This window comes from Bos taurus, chromosome 7 (assembly GCF_002263795.3).
Source record: "Bos taurus isolate L1 Dominette 01449 registration number 42190680 breed Hereford chromosome 7, ARS-UCD2.0, whole genome shotgun sequence".
Classification (NCBI taxonomy): Eukaryota; Metazoa; Chordata; class Mammalia; order Artiodactyla; family Bovidae; genus Bos; species Bos taurus.
In genome coordinates, this window is record NC_037334.1 from 76,993,376 (window position 1) to 77,007,950 (window position 14,575).

The 14,575-nt window shown below is 38.3% G+C and overlaps 1 pseudogene; it reads right to left on the minus strand.

Moving 5' to 3' along the window:
* Positions 1-9,297: 9,297 nt before the first annotated feature.
* Positions 9,298-12,423, minus strand: LOC785099 (mitochondrial adenyl nucleotide antiporter SLC25A23-like; annotated as a pseudogene).
* Positions 12,424-14,575: the final 2,152 nt, after the last annotated feature.

Below are 14,575 nucleotides of genomic sequence, written 5' to 3' on the forward strand. Positions count from 1 at the left end.
TGGGTCATACAGAAGTAATGAGACAAAGAAAGAAGTTTTAACACAGACTTTGCTGGGCTTGTCTAGTCTACATGCTGGTTTATATTATAGTTACCCATGAAATTAAAAGACACTTACTCCTTGGAAGGAAGGTTATGACCAACCTAGATAGCATATTCAAAAGCAGAGACATTACTTTGCCAACAAAGGTTTGTCTAGTCAAGGCTATGGTTTTTCCCGTGGTCATGTATGGATGTGAGAGTTGGACTGTGAAGAAGGTTGAACGCCAAAGAATTGATGCTTTTGAACTGTGGTGTTGGAGAAGACTCTTGAGAGTCCCTTGGACTGCAAGGAGATCCAACCAGTCCATTCTGAAGGAGATCAGCCCTGGGATTTCTTTGGAGGGAATGATGCTAAAGCTGAAACTCCAGTACTTTGGCCACCTCATGTGAAGAGTTGACTCATTGGAAAAGACTCTGATGCTGGGAGGGACTGGGGGCAGGAGGAGAAGGGGACGACAGAGGATGAGATGGCTGGATGGCATCACTGACTCGATGGACGTGATTCTCAGTGAACTCCGGGAGTGGTGATGGACAGGGAGGCCTGGCCTGCTGCGATTCATGGGGTTGAAAAGAGTCGGACACGACTGAGCCACTGATCTGATCTGATCTGATGGTAATAGCTCCTTTCATAGAACAGATTTTCTATCTACATTCTTGAGGAAGTTATGGTGAAAGTCGAAGTTTCTTCCTAAGTATTTTGGGCCTTGATTGTTTTCAGCTTGAAATAATACTCATGCCAAAGAAACGTTTTGGGGTGACAAATTTTGCTCCCCTATATGAAGAACTCTCTGCTGCATTTTATCTGTTCTAACTCAAGTTTGAAAGCTTCAGATTCAGAATTAAGAATTAAATTAATCTTTAAACAAAAGTGAATATGATTTTTCTGAAACCAGGCACTGTAACACCATTATAGGAAATAAAAGAAAAAAGCAAAACATTTAGGGTTGAGAGTTATAATATAGGACATCCTGTTCAATTTAAATTTCAGAGAAACAATTAATTTTTTAAAAATTTATATATGCCCCATGTTTTTTATTTATCTGACTTTCAAATTTAATCATGATATATATATATATATATATATATATAGTTTCTCCCATATACAAAATTTTAACTTTAAAGTGATAAAATGTTTTTCAAAAGAGTCCCAGCAAACACCTTCTATTTGTTACAGGTAAGAAATGCTTATTGTCCTTGCTTAAATCAAACATTTAGGGAAATGGATTAAATTAAATAATTTAGATTTAAAGACATGGAAGGTGATTATATCTGTGGTGACCACTTGAGGGCAGATACTTGGAAAATTAACATTCTCTTATCAAGAAAAAGGAGGGTATGCAGACACAAAGTGTCACTATATAAGGTGCTTAAAGATAAATAAAACATGGTTTGCTTTCTAGAAAAAATTGTTGGTGATAGTAAACAATTACCAAAATTGCTTGGTCTTCAGATTGTCCACCATGAGACCATAGTGGAAATCTCCCCCTGGCTTAACTCTAAGCTAAGTAGGATTCCTAATTTTTTTTTTTTTTTAGTTTTCATTTCTTTTTTTTTTTTTTTTTAAGAAATGCAGAGGTGGCAGAAGTTCTGCAACATTTTGCTTCTGGCAGAGTAAACTATCTCATGGTCAGTGAGAGCCCCATTTATTAGGCAATCGGAGGTATTCTCTGTTCCAGAAGGTGAACTCATTGCCAAGATAGCCCAAGGGCTTTGGACTAAATTCCAGCACTCTTGTTTTGCAGAAACTTAAAATCTATACTTGGCCACTATTCTGTGTCAAGAATTTATTTTTTTTCTTCTTCTTCCCATATCAATGACAGATTTTATTAACATCAAATAGGAGTTATTGTAAATATTGCAGCTCTTAAAATATTGCAGTACTGAAGCCATTAGATATTGTTGCACTGTTAAAAGTGTTTCACTTAAAACAAAACAAGTGGCTACTGGTCCTATCAATTTTTAATGAATAATTAGAACTGTTTTAAGATTGATTCTTACACCTTTGCTCTTTTTCCCTTGTCTCACGTTCTAAGGGCATTGTTGTTCAGTCACTAAGTCATGTCTGACTCCTTGTGACTCCAAGGACTGCAGCATGCCAGGTTCCTCTGTCCTCCATTGTCTCCTGGAGTTTATTCAAACTCATGTCCTTTGAATTGGTGATGGTATCTAACCATCTCATCTTCTGCTGCCCTGTTTGCCTTTTGCCTTCAATCTTTCCCACCATCACAGTCTTTTGTAATGAGTTGGCTGTTTTCATCAGGTGGCCAAAGTATTGAAACTTCAACTTCAGCATCGGTTCTTCCAATGAACATTAAGTATTGATTTCCTTAATGATTGATTGATTTGATCTCCTTATCGTCCAAGGGAGTTTCAGTCTTCTCTAGCTCAAAAGCATCAGTTCTTCAGCACTCAGTCTTCTTTATGGTCCAACTCTCACATCTGTATATGACTACTGGACAAACCACAGCTATGGCAATAAGGACATTTGTCAGCAAAATGATGTCTAGGTTTGTCATAGCTTTCCTTCCAAGAAGCAAGTGTCTTTTATTTTCATGGCTGCAGTCACCATCTGCAGTGATTTTAGGGGCCCAAGAAACTAAAATCTGTCACTGCTTCCACATTTCCCCTTCTATTTGCCATGAAGAGATGGAATCAGATGCCATGATCTTAGTTTTCTGAATGTTGAGTTTTAAGCCAGCTTTTTCACTCTCCTCCTTCACACTTCAACAGGATCTTTAGTTCCTTTTCAATTTCTGCCATTGGAGTCCTATCATCTGTATATCTGATATTTTTGATATTTCTGCCAGCAGTCTTAATGCCAGTTTATGATTGATTCAGCCTGGCACTTCTTATGATGTACTCTGCATACTAGTTAAATAAGCAGGGTGATAATATACAACCTTGTCATACTCCTTTCCCAATTTTGAATCATTCTGTTGTTCCATATCTGGTTCTAACTATTGCTTCTTGAACTGCCTATAGGTTTCTCAGGAGACAGGTAAGGTGATCTGGAAGTCCCATATGTTTAAGAATTTTCCAGTTTTTTGTGATCCACACAGTCAAAGGCTTTAGTGTAGTAAATGAAGCAGAAGTAGATGTTTTCTGGAACTCCCTTTTGTTTTCTCCATGATATAACAAATGTTGGCAGTTTGATCTCTGGTTCCTCTGTCTTTTCTAAAGCCAGATTGTACATCTGGAAATTCTCAGTTTATGTAGTACTGAAGGTCTAGTTTGAAGGATTTTGAACATAATCTTACTAGCACATGAAATGAGTCCAAATGTATGATAGTTTGAACATTCTTTGATATTGCCCTTTGGGATTGAAATGAAAACTGACCATTTCCAAGACCTGTGGCCACTGCTGCATTTTGCTGATGTATTGGAAACATCATCTTTTAGGATTTTAAATGGCTCAGCTAGAATTCCTACACCTCCTCTAGTTTTGTTCACAGTAATTGTTCCTAAGACCCTCTTGACTTCATACTCTAGAATATCCAGCTCAAGGTGAATGACCACACCATTGTGGTTATCTGGGTCATTAAGATATTTTTTTGTATAGTTCTTCTGTGTATTTTTTGCCACCTCTTCTTAATCTATTCTTCTTTTAGGTCTTTACTCTTTCTGTTATCATACTTATTCTTGCATAAAATTTCCTCTTGATATTTCCAGTTTTCTTGAAAAGATCTTTAATCTTTCCCATTCTATTGTTTTCCTCTATTTATTCACATTGTTTAGTTAAGAACGTCTTTTTCTCTCTCTTTGCTCTTCTCTGGAACCCTGCATTCAGTTGAGGATATCTTTCCTTTTCTCCCTTGCCTTCACTTTTCTTCTTTCCTCAGCTATTTGCAAAGCGTTCTCAAACAACCACGTTGCCTTCCTGCATTTATTTTTCTTAGGGGTGGTTTTGGTCACCACCTCCTGTACAATGTTATGAACCTCAGTCCATAGTTCTTCAGGCACTCTGTACCAGATCTAATCTAAGGGCATGTAGGAGTTCTAAGGGTATATAGGAGGTAAACCATAAACAATCTATTTTAATTCATTTAAGGTGGTTCTTCAGGATACACTTGTCTTTAGTAAAATGAGGAATCCTGGATCCCTATATAATTATCGTCCTATTGTCATTATTTTCATCTCTTAGTAGAGTGGGAGGACTTCTATTGTGACTTTCAATGTGGTGAATTTGAAACTCTTGTGAAAGTCACACTGTAATTTAGTTTAACCACTTCCTTAAGTTCTTAGCACACTTTTTTTTCATGCTATAATATTTCATATTTGCATATGTTAAACACAAAAGGTTTTTTATTTTTTTCTTGGCCAGCTTTCAGTTCAGTTCAGTTGCTCAGTTGTGTCTGACTCTTTATGACCCCATGAACTGAAGCACACCAGGCTTCCCTGTCCATCACCAACCCCCTGAGCCTGCTGAAACTCATGTCTGTAGAGTCGGTGATGCCATCCAACCATCTCTTCCTCTGTCGTCCCCTTCTCCCGCCTTCAATCTTTCCCAGCATCAGGGTCTTTTCCAATGAGTCAGTCTTTGTGTCAGTTTAGTGAAATATAATTCACATACCATACAATTCACCCATTTAAATTGTAAAAATAAATTATTTTTAGTATATTCACAGACTTAACTTTAACCACAACAAAATTTAGAACATTTTTATCACCCTCAAAACTAATCCCTTAGTACCCATTAATTCATGTTCCATTTGCCTCCAGCAGCCCAAGTCCTAGGCCACAGCTACTCTACTATCTGTCTCTATAGATGATACTAGTCTGGACACTTCACATAATGAAATAATACAAGCTATGGTTTTTTGTGACTGGCTTTTTTCATGTAGAATAAAGTTTTAAGATTATTCAATTGTATAACACGTTTCAATACTTCATTTCTTTTCATTGCCAAATAATATACCATTATATAGATAGGATTTGGTTCTTTTTAATGCATGCCTTTTCAAATTGATTTAATTATTCTTTGACTGTGTGAATCACAACAAACTATGGAAAAATTCTGAAAGAGTTGGGAATATGAGACCACCTTATCTACCTCCTGTGAAATCTGTACGCAGGTCAAGAAGCAACAGAACTGGACATGGAATAACGGACTGGTTCCAAATTGAGAAAAGAGTATGTCAAGGCTGTATATTGTCACCCTGCTTATTTAACTTATATGCACTGTACATTTGCAAAATTCCAGGCTGAATGAAGCACAAGCTGGAATCAAGATTGCTGGGAGAAATGTCAATAACTTCAGATATGCAGATGACACCACCCTTCTGGCAGAAAGTGAAGAGGAACTAAAGAGCCTCTTGATGAAAGTAAAATAGGAGAGTGAAAAAGCTGACTTAAAGCTCATCATTCAAACAACGAAGATCATGGCATCCAGTTCCATCACTTCATGGCAAATAGATGGGGAAACAATGGAAACAGTGACTTTATTTTCTTGGGGTCTAAAATCACTGCAGATGGTGACTGCAGCCATGAAATTAAAAGATGCTTGCTCCTTGGAAGGAAAGCTATGACCAACCTAGACAGCATGTTAAGAATGCATTTGAATCAGTTCTAATGAGGTGGATGATACTGGAGCTTATTATACAGAGCGAAGTAAGTCAGAAAGAAAAACACCAATACAGTATATTAACACATATATATGGAATTTAAAAAGATGGTAATGATGACCCTATATGCAAGACAGCAAAAGAGACACAGACGTAAAGAACAGACTTTTGGACTCTGTGGGAGAAGGTGAGGGTGGGATGATTTGAAAGAATAGCATTGAAACATGTATATTATCATATGTGAAACAAATCTCCAGTCCAGGTTCCATGCATGAGACAGGGTGCTCAGGGCTGGTGCACTGGGATGACTCTGAGAGATGGGATGGGGAGGGAGGTGGAAGTGGGGTTCAGGATGGGGAACACATGTACACACATGGCTGATTCATGTGAATGTGTGGCAAAAACCACCACAATTTGTAAAGTAATTAGCCTCCAATTAAAAAAAGGGTGGGGGGGAGACATTCCTTTGGCAACAGAGTTCTGTCTAGTCAAAGCTACAGTTTTTCCAGTAGTCAGTATGTATGTGAGAGTTGGACCATAAAGAAAACTGAGTGCCAAATAATTGGTGCTTTTGAACTGCAGTGTTGAAGAAGAATCTCAAGAGTCCCTTGGACTGCAAGGAGTTCAAACCAACAGAGGAAATCAGTTCTGAATTTTCATTGGAAGGACTGATGCTGAAGCTGAAGCTCCAGTACTTTGGCCACCCATGGGAAGAACTGAGTCATTAGAAAAGACCCTGATGCTTGGAAAGATTGAAGGCAGGAGGAAAAGGAGACAACAGAGAATGAGATGATTGGATGGTATCACCAACTCGATGGACATGAGTATGAGCAAGTTCTGGAAGTTGGTGATATACTGGGAAGCCTGGTGTGCTGCAGTCCATGGGGTTACAGAGAGTCGAACACGACTGAGCAAATTAACTGAACTGATTTTTTAACATCACCAATGTATATTTAAAGATTGGAAACCTTGAAATAATTTGTGCAATCTAGATTGACATCTACTCATCTTACATGCCCCAGCTCAATTGAATAAAATGAGACTGGAAAAAAAAAAATGCCAGTAATAAGGAACATATAGATACAACATAATGGTATTAGTCCTTTTCTCACTGAAATTATTGTCAGCCATTTTTTTCTATTACTTGCTATCTACTGATATATACTTATTAATATTTTTAACAGAATATACTTCACTGTTAAGTCCCAAAGTTTCATTCTCACAGAAAATAGTTTATTAGTCTGCTTGTCTTTTATAGCTATTCAGACTAATATATCCATAATGCCATATCCTTATAATAAATATACTTATTAAAGATGTATTCTTGAACAATGGTACTTCTGTTGTTGAGAAAAAATCTGTAGAAATCAAGTAGTTAATTTTTATTTCCACTGTCATATATATGTATGATGTGTAGCTATATACCATTTTCTCTTTCTCTCCAAATATATAAATATATGTTTATATATTCTTACATGCATATCTCATAATTTTTGTATAATTTCAATATATGTCAATAGTCTAAACATACAGAAATGACATATATATATATATACTTATATTTACACACACACACACATATATGTATCAGTGTGTGTGTATGACTATATCTGAAATTATGTCAGAATACATGATTGATTTGGAAAGGTTTTTCAGCATTTATTTCTTCTTTAAATGAATTGCTAGTAACTCACCAAAATACTAAAAATATGGCAAGAGTATCCTGACCCTTTCAGCATCTGTTTTGGGCCAAGACAGAAAGTAGAAGTTAAGAGATATATATGGTAAAATTATAGATTTTACTCTTTGGAATATTTTTTATTCTTAAATTGCAAACAGAATAGAAGAAAGGTGCAAAGGTATAAAAAGTCCAAACTATGAACCATAAGGTATTTCAAAGAAACTCAAAGTAATCGGAATAGATATGTGTAGATAAAATGCATACATACATAGACATAAATCTTAGAGCAGAGAATTTTCCAGAACTGAGGGACAAGAATCTCTGATAAAATATAACTTCAGAAATCAAGTAAAAAATATGCATAAGTACATACATAGAAGCTTTCTAGTAAGAGCTGCTCAACTATAGTCCATGATATATTAACTGAGAATGCAGAGAAAATAAGCTAAAAATATGTATTAAATATATCTAAATACAGAAAAAAATGAAATGACAAAGAAAGTTTTCCAATGCTACTGTAGTAGAGCATGATAATATTTACATCAAGTTTTAGAACAGAAAAATATATAAGCATTCCTTGATAAATTATAAAATTATGGCATCAGGATTATAAACAACAAATTATTCATAGAAGTTAATCCTAGGGTAATACGATTATGGAGTAGTTCAAAGAGGACTTTAACTTCATTTGTAATACTCTCATTCATTAAAAAGCATTAGAAAATTATGAAAGTGTGAAATCTTGGTAGTTGTACATAGGAGTCCATCAATCTCCATCATGTTCTGTGTTTAAAATTTCATTAGGAACAAAATCTTAGAAAACATTTTATAGAGTTTGGAGTGGTCCTTCCAAATCATGGCATCTTCGATCAGTTACTTAATCTTTCTGTGGTCCTGATTCCTTACCTACAAAATAATTATACAAACTATACGTATGTACAAAGAGCACTCTAAGGGTTATTGTGCTATAATGTATAGTAATAAACTTGTAATAAATATTAGAATCATCCTTCATAAGAATTAAACTATTTGTTATGCATGTGGCACCAGAGAAGCATAAATAACCAATTAGCTTGGAAGAAAAGCTATGACCAACCTAGACAGCATATTAAAAAGCAGACATATTACTTTGCCAACACAGGTCCATCTAGTCAAAGCTATGGTTTTACCAGTAGTCATGTATGGATGTGAGAGATGGACCATGAGAAAGCTGAGCGTGGAAGAATTGATGCTTTTTAACTGTGGTGTTGGAGAAGACTCTTGACAGTCCCTTGGACTGCAAGGAGATCCAACCAGTCCATCCTAAAGAAAATAGTAATGAATATTCATTGGAAGGACTGATGCTGAAGCTGAAACTCCAATACTTTGGCCACCTGATTCTGGACTCATTGGAAAAGACCCTGATGCTGGGAAAGATTGAAGGCAAGAAGAGAAGGGAATGACAGAGGATGAGATGGTTGGATGGCATCACCGACTGAATGGACATGAGTTTGAGAAAGCTCAGGGAGTTGGTGACAGACAGGGAAGCCTGGCATGCTGCAGTCCGTGGGGTGGCAAAGAGTCAGACAAGACTGAACAAGTGAACTGACTGAGCAAGTAGGAAGCAAGGCTTTATCTGAAAAATCATATAAAGAGTCAGATGAATGATGCAATTCTTACATTAATATATATTTAAATTAAAAAAAATTGAGACAATAAGTTATTGCCAAAGTATAAGATGATACTGAGTATATTGTATACTATAAGCTGAATCTTTCTGGCCAAAATTTGTATTTTAAATCCTAATCCTTAATATGAAGGTAATAGGAGTGGAAGCTTTGGGAAGTTATTAGATCAGGAAGACAGAGTCCTCATGAAAAGAATTGTGTGTGTGTCAGTCATTCAGTAGTGTCCCAACTCTTTGCGACCCCATGGACTGTAGCCTGACAGGCTCCTCTGTCCGTGGAATTCTCCAGGCAAGAATATTGGAGTGGGTTGTCATTTCCTTCTCCAAGGGATCTTCCTGATCCAGGGATCAAAGGCCGGTCTTCTCGTAGATGGCCAGGTCGATGCCCGCGTAAGGGATGATGCCCAGAATGTTGGGCAGGTAGCCATAGTGGAAGGCGCCGGGCCCTTCTGGCTCCAGGATCTGCTGCACACAGTCCAGCAGCCTCTTATAATGACCCGTCCAGTGAAGGATCAGCCAAGTCTTCAGCATCTCCATGGGGGTAGATGATGGTTTGGGATGTGGCGCCAGCCAGAGAGCCAGCCACAAAGTGCTCCTGCACCTGAAGTGTCTCCTGTTGCCCCTGAATGGTCCGCTTGATCTGCTCATAGGCCATGAACGACTCAGGTGCAGTCTTGAGCACGTTAATCCTGTCACCATGCCACAGGGAACACACGCCCCGCTCTTTGATCGCTCTGGAGGCCCCCCAGGATGTTCAGCCATTTGGTCTTGGAGGCGTGGATCTTCATGAAGACCTTGAGTCAGTCTAGAGGGGCTGTACCTCTCCTGAACATGGCACTCGCCACCGCCCCCACCACCAGCTGCTTCCACCACATGCCAGTCAGCTTCTCCAGCTCTGAAAACTCATTCGGGATGGTCAGGCACTTGCCAATACCCAGGACCGTGAAATGCTTCCAGAAATACAGCACGTCTTCCATGTTCTCCAGCAAATGCAACAAGACGTGGTCACGCCACTCCTGCCAGTCAGTGGTCATGGTACTATCATGCGTCTATGCTGTGCAGGATTTTCTCTGCCTGCTCCATCTAGATGGAAATGCCCAGGGCTCAGAAACTCTGCTGGATCTCAGAGACGTCGATCTGACCATCCTGATCGCGGGCCAGACTGTGGAACAGAAGTAGAAGGCGCCGTTCCTGTTCCTGCAAGTAGAGGATAAACTCCTCCAGGTCAAGGTCACCATCTGGGTCATTGTCACCCTCAGGGGAGATGCCCTGTTGGGCTCTGCAGTCCGGGTCGCCCCCACCCAGCTAGCCGAGCACAGGGGCAACTCATGGCGACCATCCCTGTTACTGTCCAGCCCCTTGAAGAGGTGACGCCAGCCCTGATGCCGCTAGGCCTCGCCCGCCCCCAGCCCCACCCTGCATGGCGCTCGCGCGCAGCGGGGAGGGGAGCCTGCAGCCGCAACAGCCTCAGCGGTGGCTTGCCAGCTTCCCCCTCCCCTACCCGTCCCTGGGCCCCGCAGGCCTCAGCACTGCCTGCCCAGGCTCTGGCTCTTATAGGAGGAAGTGACTCCTGCAAGTGCAGGAATGGGATTAATGAATGAGATCAGTTCAGTTCAGTTCAGTCGCTCAGTCATGTCCAACTCTTCGCGACCCCATGGACTGCAGTTTGCTAGGCCTCCCTGTCCATCACCAACTCCCGGAGTCCACCCAAGCCTATGTCCATTGAGTCGGTGATGCCATCCAACCATCTCATCCAATCAGTGACCTTATAATAGAGACCCAGACTTCCCAGGTTGCTCAGTGGTAAAGAATCCACCCACCAAGTAGGAGACTCTGGTCGATTCCTGGGTCAGGAAGATCACCCAGAGAAGGAAATGGCAACCCACTCCAGTATTCTTGTTTGGGAAATCCCACGGCGAGAAGAGCCTAGTGGTCTCCAGTCCATGGGGTTGCAAGAGTCAAACATGACTTAGCAGTCTAAACAACCACCACCACAAGCCTCTCCTTCCTGGCTCACAGGGCCATTCTCACTATGTTTTTCCATAGTAGAAGGGTCAGTGGCGTCCTCTGGGTCTCTGTTGTTGTTTAGGCTGCTAAGTCATGTCTGACTCTTTTGTGACCCCATGGACTGTAGCCTTCAAAGTTCCTCATTCCATGGGATTCCCCAGGCAAGAATATTGTGGTGGAGTGGGTTGCCATTTTCTTCTCCAGGCATATCCCAGACCTAGGGATCGAATCCACCTCTCGTGCATTGGCAGGCGGATTCTCTACCACTAAGGTTGCCATTTCCTTCTCCAATGCATGAAAGTGAAAGTGAAGTCGCTCAGTCGTGTCCGACTCTTCGAGACCCCATGGACTGCAGCCTACCAGGCTCCTCCGTCCATGGGATTTTCCAGGCAAGAGTACTGGAGTGGGGTGCCATTGCCTCCTCTGAAGGAGAGGCTTACTAGATATTGAATCTCCTGGCTCCTTCATCTTGGATTTCCCAGGCTCCAGAACTGTGAGCGAGATGTTTCTATTGTTAATAAGCCATCTAGTCTATGGTATTGTTATAATATCCTGAATGGACTAAGGTATTACTATGTGAACAAAATAGATCTCTCTCTTTTCCCTATTAATTTAAAATAAAATAAAAAAACTTTTATATTCTTCTGTGGACTGAGCCTATGCATTCTTTTTTCTGGTGACATATGAAATATGAAGATAAAAAATATAGGATGCTTATCACATCTATTGTATTTATTTTATATACTGCAGTTTTTTTGTTTTGTTTGGAACAATTGTTCTCACTCCTTGGGTCTAATATTTCATGAGCGTAGCTTAGAACATGAAATTCTGCAGCATTTGTTCATTATGAACAAATGCCTACTTATGAATTCTTGTCTCAGAAGCTAATTTAATTGGTGAATTTCAACTACTATTGCTTATTTCACACTTCAGTAGGTAAAGATGCATTAATAATCGAAGTTTCAAACTGTAATTAACATTAGCTTTAGGCTCCTGACAATGAAATGATTACATTTTAATATATGGGTTGATAAAGTTAATCTAACATATGAATAAACAGCAAAAATAACTTACATTTACTCTTTCTCTGCAAATTGATACATGCATTTGCATGTTATAAGGCATGGAAAATAAGTTAATGTTGAAGAAAAAGTTACAGGCTGTCAATACAATTCTTGAATATAATCAATTCAATGTACAACAATGAATTTGAAATATTTCAACAAAAACCTTATTTTTCTTGAAAAAAATTAAAAGATACTTTTCACCTGGCTTGATTTTCTTTCACAGTTTTACAAGTTTATATCTTATTTATTCTGTTCTTAACTGAATTGATTACTTTACAAAGCTTCCTAAATGATGAATTTGTATGCTGACATCTTGTTCTTAATCATAGAATACCATATTGTCTGAATTCATTTGCCTGGTGTTATATTGTGGTGCTAGTGGTAAAGAACACACCTCCATTGTAGTAGATGCAAAGAGACTTGAGTTTGACCCTTGTGTCAGGAAGATCATTTGGAGGAGGGCACAGCAACCCACTTGAGTAATTTTGCCTGGACAATCCCTTGGACAGAGGAGCCTGGCAGCTCTAGTACATAGGCTCTCAAAGAGTCAGACACAACTAAAGAGATTTAGCATGCACACACGTTACCTTTATGTTGAAAAAATATATATTCATGATATAGTATCAATCGAATGAGGAAAACACTTTTCTTGAATAATATTTTGTGGAACTTTCCATAATATTTAAAAAATTAATAGTGTTTAGAATGGTATAAAATATAAATAATTGAAGTTGCTAAGTGTGGTACTTTAGCATGTCCTAACACTTCACAGCTTCAGGTGCACAAGAACAGAAAAACAGCCTAACTTCTTTTCCAGATAGGATTCATTGCTCAGAATCCTAGAATACATCAGTTCTTTTGACATATTCAAATATGTGCACCTTATAGTTTTTAAAGACTAGGCTGGCCTTTGAAACAAACGCAAAGAAATAGACTGAATTAGCTAAACAAATGGGTTAAATTCCTACGCTGATCTCAGATGTCAGATTACAGAGCTAAGAAAAAAGGCTTTTTTATTTCCCATACCAAGTTGTACTCATTATGAAAACAAATTCAGAGTTACCTACAGATTTTGAAATCTATATTCTTTGCCCTCTGGTCATGGCTGGAATTCTATAGCAAATTGAGACTTAAAGAAAAAACTCATCAGACACCTAATAGTCATCAGGAACTTGCTGGAGACTTTAGCAAAGGTAGTTTTGTGTCCACGCTCAGTCATGTCCGACTCTTTGTGACTCGATGGACTGTATCCTGCAAGGCTCCTCTGTCATGGAACTTTTTTTATTATTATTTATTAATTAATAATTAATATTATTATTAATCCTAATAATAAACTTGTAAAATAATATCTTATATTTCAAATAAAAGCACCAAATTTCTGAAAAGTCAAGTGATTTGCCTCCATGACAGAAAAGGAATCTGAAGGCATTTTCCAATTTTAAGTCATGTTGTTTGTATGCTTAAAGACATTATACGTGGTATATAAAGATATAGACAGTGCTATATGCCCAGTACTTTTCTAAATGCATTATATGGATCTTTCAAATGAGAACTCCAAAGTCCAGAGAAATTAAACAACTTATGCACTTCTGCAACTGGTAAAGAGATAGAGATCTTAAGTATTTGATTCCAGGTTTGTAGTGTTCCTGACTACACATTCCTACCTTCTACCATTTGGAACAGGTACACGTATCATTTTTATTTCAATATATGATTATTATTGGGGGTTTTCCTAGTGGCTCAGAAGGTAAAGAAACTGCCTGCAATGCAAGAGAATGGGGTTCAATCTCTGGATTGGGAAGATCCCCTGAAGAAGGAAATAGCTACCCACTCCAGTGTTCTTGACTGGAGAATTCCATGGTCAGAGGAGCCTGGCGGGCCACAGTCCATGGGGTCACAAAGAATCAGACACAACTGAGCGACTAACACACACACACATGATTATTATTATACCTAATGTCATGAGTGAGAGAGTAATAAGAGTTACTCTTCTTCATCCCCAAATGATAGTGAATGTGCACTAAAGCTAAGATGGTTTCCTTCTTTTATTATTTTTTGCATTATTCTAGTTATGTTGACTGCATAATATCAATGTCCCAGTATTATACTCTTTCAGATTTATTTGTTAAGTGTCAGATTGATCTCTTTTGTTAACTTTTAAGATAATCTCACCAGATGGCATTAAGAATATATTAATTAAATTAGGAGTTATAATAAAGATATACAATATTTTTTATCCCCAGGAAGGCTTAATATTTCATTCCCTTTCTTGTATTTGTGTTCAATAATCCCAAATGTCATGAATAATTACATGCAGTTATTTAAAAAAATACTCTGTTGAGATAGAAAATCTACCAGATGCTATTATAATCACTGTTTCTTGCAGTTTAAATTTTAGGCAATTGTTTGGAGACAAGTTAAAACAAAATGGACATTTGTTTTATTGAAACCACTTGTTATGTGCTATATTTGTGTTCAGATATCTAGCATTATGTGCCAACTGTTTTTCTTCAATCTTCATACATGGTAACTAGCAATAATTTTAAACAAAA